General features: G+C 39.2%; 1 long non-coding RNA gene across 1 annotated transcript; it reads right to left on the bottom strand.

Annotated features, from left to right (window-relative positions):
- Positions 1-5,583: 5,583 nt before the first annotated feature.
- On the bottom strand, positions 5,584-6,208 carry LOC131220529 (uncharacterized). Its single transcript, XR_009158663.1, has 2 exons — positions 6,178-6,208; positions 5,584-6,067 (listed from the first exon to the last, which is right to left on the bottom strand). It is a non-coding gene; the product is annotated as an uncharacterized LOC131220529 (long non-coding RNA).
- Between the last annotated feature and the right edge of the window lie 3,596 nt (positions 6,209-9,804).

Below are 9,804 nucleotides of genomic sequence, written 5' to 3'. Positions count from 1 at the left end.
TATTGTTACGGGCGCATAACATATCAATCTTTACTAAAATGGGGCCATCCGAGGTGAACCAACCCACTTTGTGGGTTGCATTTATCCATTTTGTCATAAAACGCGCACTTTCAGCTCAAAAATGAATTTTTGAGGAAAAATTATTATTATTAGTAATTCCAATTTTTAAATATTTTTATTTTTAGAGTTTTAAATTTTCTTTTTAAAAAAATAACTTGTAATAATGCTAGGATTCTTCTAGGAAAAGTTTATTTGAAATTTATATTTTTAGAAATTAGGTTTTAGAAGAGTTTTATTATAATTAGGATTTTTATTAGAGTTAGAATTTTAGTTTTTTTCTATATTAATGATGTAACAAGGATACATTAGACAATTATCAATCAAAATTTAAATTTTCTAAAATTTATTTCTATTTTCTTATTTTCCCTCGTGGATTCGAGGTATCTCTGTGAGTAGTCCAAAGAAGCTCTGTGGATTCAGAGTAGTTATCCCCCTGAGGAAGACTTCATCACACCCATCCCTGCGTCAATTTGGTATCAGAGTGAGGACTCCCCTCGTAATGATTGTAAATAATGAAGGTATGGATCAAAATCATGTGGACGGTTATTTACTGATATGCATTGTCTTTTGGAAAGAATGAAAGCTTTCCACCGCAATAGTTGACCATGCAAGGGCTGTAGGCAACCTTCGACCATATTGTCGATGCGCTAATTCTGTCCCAAGCTCAAGACGATGCTCAACTGCCTGTGTGATTGTTGTACGACACAACCCTGATTTTAATAGAGCGCTACCACTAGTGAATCATAGGGCTATTACATATTATTAGAGCTCTAATGGCGAGGATCTCAATGACGACTTTGCCCGATGACTAGCCCATGGAGGCAAATGACTAGATCATTCTGAGAGGGATTATTGAGTTAAAGATGAACTTCCTACCTTTAATGGCTTATTACATATAGAAGATTTCCTCGACTGGATAACTGAAGTAAAATGATATTTTGATTACATGGGCGTACCAGAACATAAAAATGTGAAATTAGTAGCATTCAAATTAAAATATGGTACTTCTACATGGTTAGAGCAGTTAAAACTCTCACATGCCCAACAAAACAAGGAGCCCATCCAATCATGGTCACGGATGAGACGTCTTCTACGATCACAATTCCTCCCTAGTGATTACGAGAAGATACTGTTCTAATAATACCAAAATTGTCGATAGAGGAATCAAACTATCACAAATTACACCAAAGAATTTCAACAGTTGATAATGTGGAATGACCTGTCAGACAATGAATCACAGAAGGAGGCACGATTCTAGGTGGGTTAAGACCGGCGATTCATAACCGAGTTTAGATGCACCCAGTCAGAACCGTGGATGAAGCGGATTAGTTGGTAGGTAGTGCAGAAATGCAGCTTGCAAGAGTCCCCACTAGGCCTTATCCTTCAAATTGGCTCCCTATGGCAGTTCCAACACAATAAGTGGTGATAACAAGAGGAAGAGAACATGTAGGAGGATACTCTCAACCTTCTACGATCACAAACCGTGACACGGGAAGCAGCTCATCTAGGCCTCAACATGTAGCACCCACAGCTGCATGTCCAAGTAGGATTCCAAACCCTTATGGTCAACTAAGACCAAACAATTGTTACTATTGTAGCTAGCTAGGTTACTTATCAGATACCTGCCATTAACACCCTACAACCCATTTGATCATCAATGAAGGGGACAACAGAGGTGATGTAGTGAAAGAAGACTTTGGATCTTTTTTTCTTTTTTCTTTTTTTTTTTAAACGAGCATTCTATAAATATGCACAAAGGCAGGGGATTTACAGAGCTTTTGGGTGAGCATCACAAAATGGTCGACGCCTCACCTATCGTATAGAGAGATGGAGCTAAGTCTTCCTCGAATAGCCTAAACCCACCTTATCTAAGAAGACCAGGCCTTTGGTGATATGGGGAAGATTAGATTGGGAACTGAAGAACATGCTCACTTAAGAGGCGCCACTGCCTCTCCTGGCTAGGCTATCAGTGAATGCGTTCGCCTCCCTAGGTGTGCGAATCATGGAAAACAGCAAGGACTCCCTGAGGGATCTAATTCTGGCACACTAGTAGTGCAGGGACAAGGCTGTCGAAGCATCTTTGGAGAGGATCTCAACACAAGCTTTGGAGTCACTGGCCACCTCGACCCTCACAAATCCTAATTTGGAATAAATTGTGAGGCCCTCCCAGATGGCATGCAGCTCAGCACGCATGTTAGATCCTGAGCCATAGCCCGAGGAGAAGGCAAAAAAGAAATTTCCCTCAAAGTCCCTACCCAAACCACTCCCACCTGATGGCCCAGGGTTCCCTAATGTCGAGCTGTCCACGTTGAGCTTTATCCAACCATTACTAGGCCTACACCACTTCACTATTGGAGGGAACTGACGTTTAGGGGGCAGTGCCAAAATGCACAGCTGAGTAAGCAGGGAGCTGACTGACCCGCTAGAAAATCTCAAGATGGGAAGGGACGGAGCGATCAAAACAATCCAACGTTGGATCTACGCAATTACTCTCTAAGACGAGAAAACTGAGTTGTTGAACCTGGCCTTGTTTCTCTCTAACCAGATCTCCCAGAAGATGAAGCAAGGCAGGAGGACATGCAGGCAGAAAAGGCGATCCGGCGCAGCAAACGAGTGTTGAGCCCACCACACGGAAGCACAGCCGATGGTGGAGGGCTGGGCTGGAGATCTTGAAAAATAGCTAAAAATGTCGCCAGACTTGACCAGCCGCTACGCCATTGGAGAAGAGGTGATCAATTGATTTGATGCATGGCCTATGAGGCTAAGAGCAGCAGACACATTTAGGAGCAATCTGCACCCCTTTTGTTTGAATCTTGGACTCCATAGGGACTGCTCTATGGATGAGCCTCCAAGAAAATAGAGAGATTTTAAGCGGGATTTGGGGGTGCCAAATCCATTTGGAAGACTTTGGATCTTATAAAGATGAACAAACCATTGAGGAAGTAGTTGTTAAAGCGGTATGGGTTCTGAAGTACACCAACACCAGCATAACATCTTCCAAATTAAGTGTACGGTGAATCACAAAGTTTGCAATGTGATCATCGACAACGGGTGTAACAAGAACATTGTTTCCAATGTCATGGTGGAAAAGTTATAATTAAAGACGGAGAGTCACCCCTCCCCAGACACGATCGGTTGGATTAAGAAAGTCAGCGAGACAAAGGTAACCAAACAATGCACTATATCTTTTTCAATTGGTAAGCATTATAAGTATGAAATTAATAGTATATAATATAGTTGACATGGAGGCCTGTCACATGCTACTCGATCGACCTGCAATCTGATCGTGAAGCTACTCATAAAGGGCAAGATAATGTGTATATTTTAATCAAATACGGCCGAAAAATCATATTAGAGCCATCCAAAACTTCTAAAGTAAAGGGTTGTTCTCTTTTCACCAGATGGGACTTCGTTGAGGAATTCTAAGAAACAGGGCAGGCATATGCATTAATTGTAAAAGGAAAGGAACTCGAGCCCACCCTCATCTCTGAGAAACTAAAACCCTTACTACATGACCTTCCCGATGGATTGTCTCCCATGCGAGATATTCATCATCATGTCGAACTTGTCCCCAGGTCCAGCTTACCCAATCGTCCTTACTATTGGATGACTCTAAAGGAGTGCAATATTCTGCAAGCACAAGTGAAGGAACTGATCCATACTGGTCAAGTTAATGAGAGCATGAGTACATGTATTGTATCTGCTTAAGAGTCTAATGTATAGTAAAAGGAAAAGGCTGATAAACATTGGCATCAGAAATTATTTAAGTACAATGAGCGAAGTCCCTTGAATAACTCAAGGTTGAGTTTTTTCCAAGTTGACGGGTTTGATGTAGGACGTTACATAGATACATTCCTAGCATGGTTGGACCAAAAATAGGTGGATTGTAAATTGATCATAACTTTTGATCTAGGTATCCTTACGGGTGCATAACCTATCAATCTTTACTGAAATGAGCCATCTGAGGTGAACCAACCCACAAAGTGGGTCTCGGCTATCCGTTTCTCAGAAAACGCGTACTTTTAACTCAAAAATGATTTTTTGAGGAAAGACTAATAGATCATTTATCTTGATTAATTGTAAAATATTCCCAAATTTGGGAATCTTTTATAAATGGATATTAAGGTCATTTAAATAAAATATTAAGGTCATTTATCTTTGAATAAAATATTAAGGTCATTTATCAATATATTAAAGGATTTAATTGTAAAAACAAATATATACAGCATATAATATACAACACTACTATTTACCTATAAACATTTCGCCCGGATTTGCCTAATAAATAAATCATTTCTTGAATCGTACATCAATAGTCACCAACATGGATAAGATGCACAATAATTTGAACCATCATACCAACCGACTCAGGGGTTTGCCACTAGGAGGATGGTTAAGATCATAACCCAAACCATGCCTTTTGGGGCCACAATCCGGACTCAAGGTAAAACTATGCTGAGTCAACTCAACGAGTTATGGGGCTGAATCACCAGGAGCTCAGTTTCAAACATTCTATATAAGTAAAGAGATGGTCTGTGTTGAGGGAAAAGGAAAATCTTCTCATTGGTCCACATCATCGCCAATGACACCACGTAACAGAATACCCCGATTTTCTCTCCAAAATCGATTGCCTACCACACAACCCAACTTTTAATGTTCGGAACTTTTCTCGGGCCTACCATGTCTTATGTATTAGATCAACACACCTTCCATCAATTTTTAAGATCATTGTAGAACACAATCCAGGAAAAGAGGCATGTCCAAGCTTAAGTGTACCGCACCGCAAAAAGCAATGGTGATTTAACAACAACTGCTAGAACCTTTCCAGGGTTTTATTTGTCATCTAGCCTCTTCACAAGGTCACATGAACTAGGAAGAAAGGAAATATATATATATATCAGCTTGATAGAGCTTTTGCTAGCCCCAAGAAATTTTCAACAGTAGGTGTTTGATTCCCACTATTTTATATAATGTCCTACTTGAGCATTGGATGTGCCTCATTTTTTGTCTCATGCCTGGATTGGTATAACTACAAGAAAAGGGGGCTTTAGCCTCGGTTCAAAGTTGAGGCTAAAAAGGTTAAAAACTAAGGCTAAAACCTTTAGCGTCAATTTTGCCTCAGTTATCCAAACCAAGTTTGAAACCCCGTGGCTAAAGGCTTTAGCCTCAGTTTTAGCAATTGAAGCTAAAATGACTTTTATAGCCTCAGTTCTTCAAGTGAAGCTAAAAGAACCTTTTTAGCTTCAATTTTCTCGAAATGAGGCTAAATTAAAATTTTAGCCTCCATTGTTTCCAACTGAGACTAAATCCAAATTTTTACCTCAATTGCCTCCAATTGAAGCTAAATCTATTTTTTACTTCAGCTCTCAACAACCGAGGTTAGAGCCTTTAGCCACCGGAATTTCAGCCTTGCTTCTCAACAACCGAGGCTAAATCCAAGCCTCAGTTACAAATTGAGGCTAAAAATTTTTATTTTTTTAAAATATTTATTTAAACTACTAATCCATTCATTTCATCCACTCATGAAACAATCAATCATGAAAGCCACAATACCAACAAAACAGTTAACAACAGTCTATTTAAAGTTTAACTCAATCAAACTGTTACACAACATTAGGTTCCACAAATAACACAAAGTCATGGTCGCGCCCGTCATCACCGGTGCCATCGTGCTTGGCGGACCCTGAGATAACACTACCCGTCCATCTTCTGCTGCTTCTAGGCCAACGTCATCATTGCCTCCACCAGCATTCTCCATTTGGATTGTGCGTAGCAAGCCTTGCAACCTCAACAGGTAGCTCTGGCCTGCTGGCTGTGTGTGCACGTAGCGTGTGGATGTCAAAACACTAGCAGAGGGACGCCCAGAGTCAGCGCGAAGGTTGGAGAGGGCACTGAGATCGAGGTTAGGGAAGACGGAGTAACGGTAACGGGGGCACTTCACATTCAGTCGGAGCCACTTGTCAATTCATTCCATATGGAAATTATGGGCACAAGGGAGCCCCCGAACCTGCGCATGCTCAATCAAGACTCATTCTCAATTTTTTAAAATAAACAAATCTCAAAGTTGTCAAGATTCATGATAAAAACATCAGCACAAGTTTAATGTTGGCTGCTAACCTGATAGGCTGACACAACCATCCTTCTTTATATTCTGGCTTAGACTAGCAAGGAGAACACAATACCCAGTGCTCTATACAAATATAATCTAATCTATAATAGATATTTCAAATATACTAAGATTAGTGGTGGGAATCTACTCTAATAGAGCTTGCTCATATCATTTTTCAATTTGTAATTGTAATTTATGGTAGTGAAGATGTTAGAGAATTTAATTGTTACTGTTACATTACCTTCTTGGCAAAGCGATTCGTCGAGGCAAGATATGTGTTGCCCTAGCTGTTTATGGTGGGATTTGTACTTCCACCAATCGTATACATCTCCCGGTGAGTGTACTCATTGTTCTCCACATCGAAATACCCATGCCCGCACCTGAATTTGTTTTCACAAAGAAAGAAATTCGTTTCAAATCACTCCATTTTTCTAGAAAAGGAAACTCTCAAACAAGAAATGAAATACGGTGGAGATATTACATGAGAATGTGTAATGTTTTCAACCAAACAACTTTCACACAGAAAACCAAATTTGAGTGATATGCTACTGTCGCCGTAAATGAGAGTCAAGACGAAAATAGAAACCAGACTTAATCAATAGATTCTTTTATCAAAAGTTACAGAAAAAACTAATAATCAAGAAACCTGGTTGAATTTTAATGAAAAAATTGCAGCACAAATTATGTCTGGTGAAATGAAAAGGTTGACCAAGGTCTGAATGCACACAGATCTCCACTGATCATCAGCACATCAACCCATAACTCTAGGTGCAGTAAATTAAATTAGACTCGACAAAGCCAAGTTCTTCCAAGCTAGGGGGAGATCATGCAATTGAGGCTTTGTTCCCATCAACATAAAATTCATAGGACTTCTTTTGTTTAGTTATCTATAACTTCATCTGAAACTGGGAAATATTCTAACTGATTTTAGGGTAGCATATGGCATTCTGATTGGAATTCTGCAGATGGAACAAGCTTTTGAATCATAACCCCAACAAATTCAACTAAGACCATTTATCTACAAGTAACGGTTCACAGGAAAAAGGAAAACTGACAATTTATAACTATAAAAGATAGAAAGGTATTGATTTACTTACAAGAATCCAACAACAATTTGGTTCTCATAGTTCAAACCACCAGACATTCCTAGATCTCCAAGGCGATCACCAAGAAGTAACACATTAGTTCTCTTCTTCACTGAGGCATTGCCATCATTTGGCTCGTAGTATCTCCTAATTGGTGATGAACTGTCAAAATGATGAATTTAGCAAGTATTTGAGGCATAAGCAACACAAACAATTTTCAACTTTATGTACTGGAACAGGATTGCACATGATAAAATGAGATGCAAACAAATATTACAAATTAAACCTGAAATTCCTCACAAGCAAGCATACACAATCACATGTAGAATACAATCTTGACATACCTGACATTTTTGGCACAATCAGCATGATGGAGATTATCAAAGAGTCACACAATTCAGTTTTTAAAAATAAATAAATAAATAAAATAAAAATTGGAAATGAGAACCAACATACCGTTTCACCATCATCACGAGTCGTTCCAGTTGAATTGATGTAAAGATAAATTGGCAGGTTTGGATCCATCCATTGCAAGTAAAGCAGTTCTGCTATCATGAACTCTGTGACACCTGGCACCAACTAATCAATGCAAATGGCTAATTATTAGCATGTATTATGCCATTGGATAAGACATGAGAGTCTACCAATAACAAATTGTATGTGTAACAATATATAGGGAGACTAACAACATAAGAAGTGATAGGAAACAGTTTTGTCAGTTATGTCAGTTGATCCAACTGATGTATTCTGATGAAGCATGCGAATATTTGTTTCCTTCAAAAGCATGATAGATATCTGGATGAGCATCCAAATGAAGAATATCCACAGGTCCCCCAAACATATTATTGCTACAATTAGAAAAAGTATCAAGCCCAATACCTAAAAAAATAGAACCATTGAATCAAACATCAGAGCAGCCCTCTGCTCATTTTTGGCATCTCCCAATTTTGGTAATTCAATGGAGCACAGGAAGCAGTTGTGCAAGTATCTCGTCAGGTCATTTATTGCACCAACTATAGCTACAAAAGGCACCAGCTTTGAGTGCTGAGCTAGATTTGTGGTATCTCGCCACACCAACTATAGCCTCGGTTCCTATGCAACTGAGGCTAAAAGGTAGACTTTTCGCCTCGGTTCCTATACAACTGAGGCGAAAGTTGAACTTTTAACCTCAGTTCCTTAGCGACCGAGGCTAAAAGACACATTTAGCCTCCATTTTTTCAACTAAGGCTAAAAAATTGTGGCTAAATGCCTATTTTCTTGTAGTGGTAAGAATAAAAAACAAAAAAATGGATGAATGGTGTGGATCAGATCCATACATTGTTATGGGGCTATGAAAGTTCCACCAGTCAGCACTTCCGGTTTTCTTCTCTTCCTGGAATGTGCTGCACCACACACCGAGCAACTGAATTATGAAATTTACGTGGGCTATGATGATGTATTTCTTATGTCCACACCCTTCATTTATTTTTTTAGATCATTATAAAATAGGACAAAAACAAGGCAGATCCAAAGCTAAAGTGAACTACATTACAGAAAATAATAGGAATTAACGCTAATGTTGATAACTTCTTGGGCCACATACCTCCTTCATCCAGGTATGTGTGACCTTATGAACAGATTAGATGGAAATTAAGCCTCAGGTATGGCCCTAGGAAGGTTATCTCCACTGCTTCTTGTGGTGAGGTCCACTTAAGCTTTGGATGTACTTCATTTTTGGGCTTATGCTATATTAATATTTGAAAAAAAAATAAAAAATGGACGGTATGGATTTAACACAGAAATCATGCGGACCCAGACAAGTTTCACACGGTAAAACTTTTGTTGTGTAGCAGCCAATCTATTTGAGACAGAGAAACTCGGCCTATTTTGTCAGCAGGAGTCATGGGAAATGAAATGACAGAGACCAATTAGAAGCGACCTCACTTTAATTTCATGTGCCTTCCAACACAGACGATCGGCATTCTTTAAGTAATGGTGCAAAACTTTCATTATATTCCGGTCTTTTGAAACGCTTGGTTTTCTCAAGTGCAGCCATGCTGTGAAATCTTGTGCTCATAATCATGTATACTTCTTCTTCACATTCTTCACATCCTTCTTTGATTCCTTCCTCATCGAATGCATTATTTCCCCTCACATATATTTCTGCATGGATTTCAAAGTTTGTCTTAGTGAATTTCTTTTCTACACGCAGGGAATCTTTTATAAATGGATTTCTATTAAACGGTGTTTAGATGTTCATGGAGAAGTATCTCTATTGAAATCCTCGCTGCCCAAGTAAGATAAGGTTGGAAGGTACGTGCTTGTTATGTAATTCTATCTGTAAAATGGTACAATACAGCCTGATACATCATATTTTGGTATGCCTCCGGCTAGGGACAGGCAAGTGTGATATCTACACCAGCTGGTTGAGATGAAGATTGCCTGCAGCCCTAAGCTGTGGGGCCTTTCGTGATGTATCTGCTCTCCTTCCATCCGTTTGGCTAGCTTGCGTTTGGACACGAGGAAATCAAAGCTCAAGTTGACCACACCAGTGGAAAGAGTGGGGATTGA

The sequence above is a fragment of the Magnolia sinica genome, chromosome 12 (assembly GCF_029962835.1).
Source record: "Magnolia sinica isolate HGM2019 chromosome 12, MsV1, whole genome shotgun sequence".
NCBI classification, from domain to species: Eukaryota; Viridiplantae; Streptophyta; class Magnoliopsida; order Magnoliales; family Magnoliaceae; genus Magnolia; species Magnolia sinica.
Note: the sequence above shows the minus strand (reverse complement) of the source record. Positions and strands in the feature narration are given on the sequence as shown.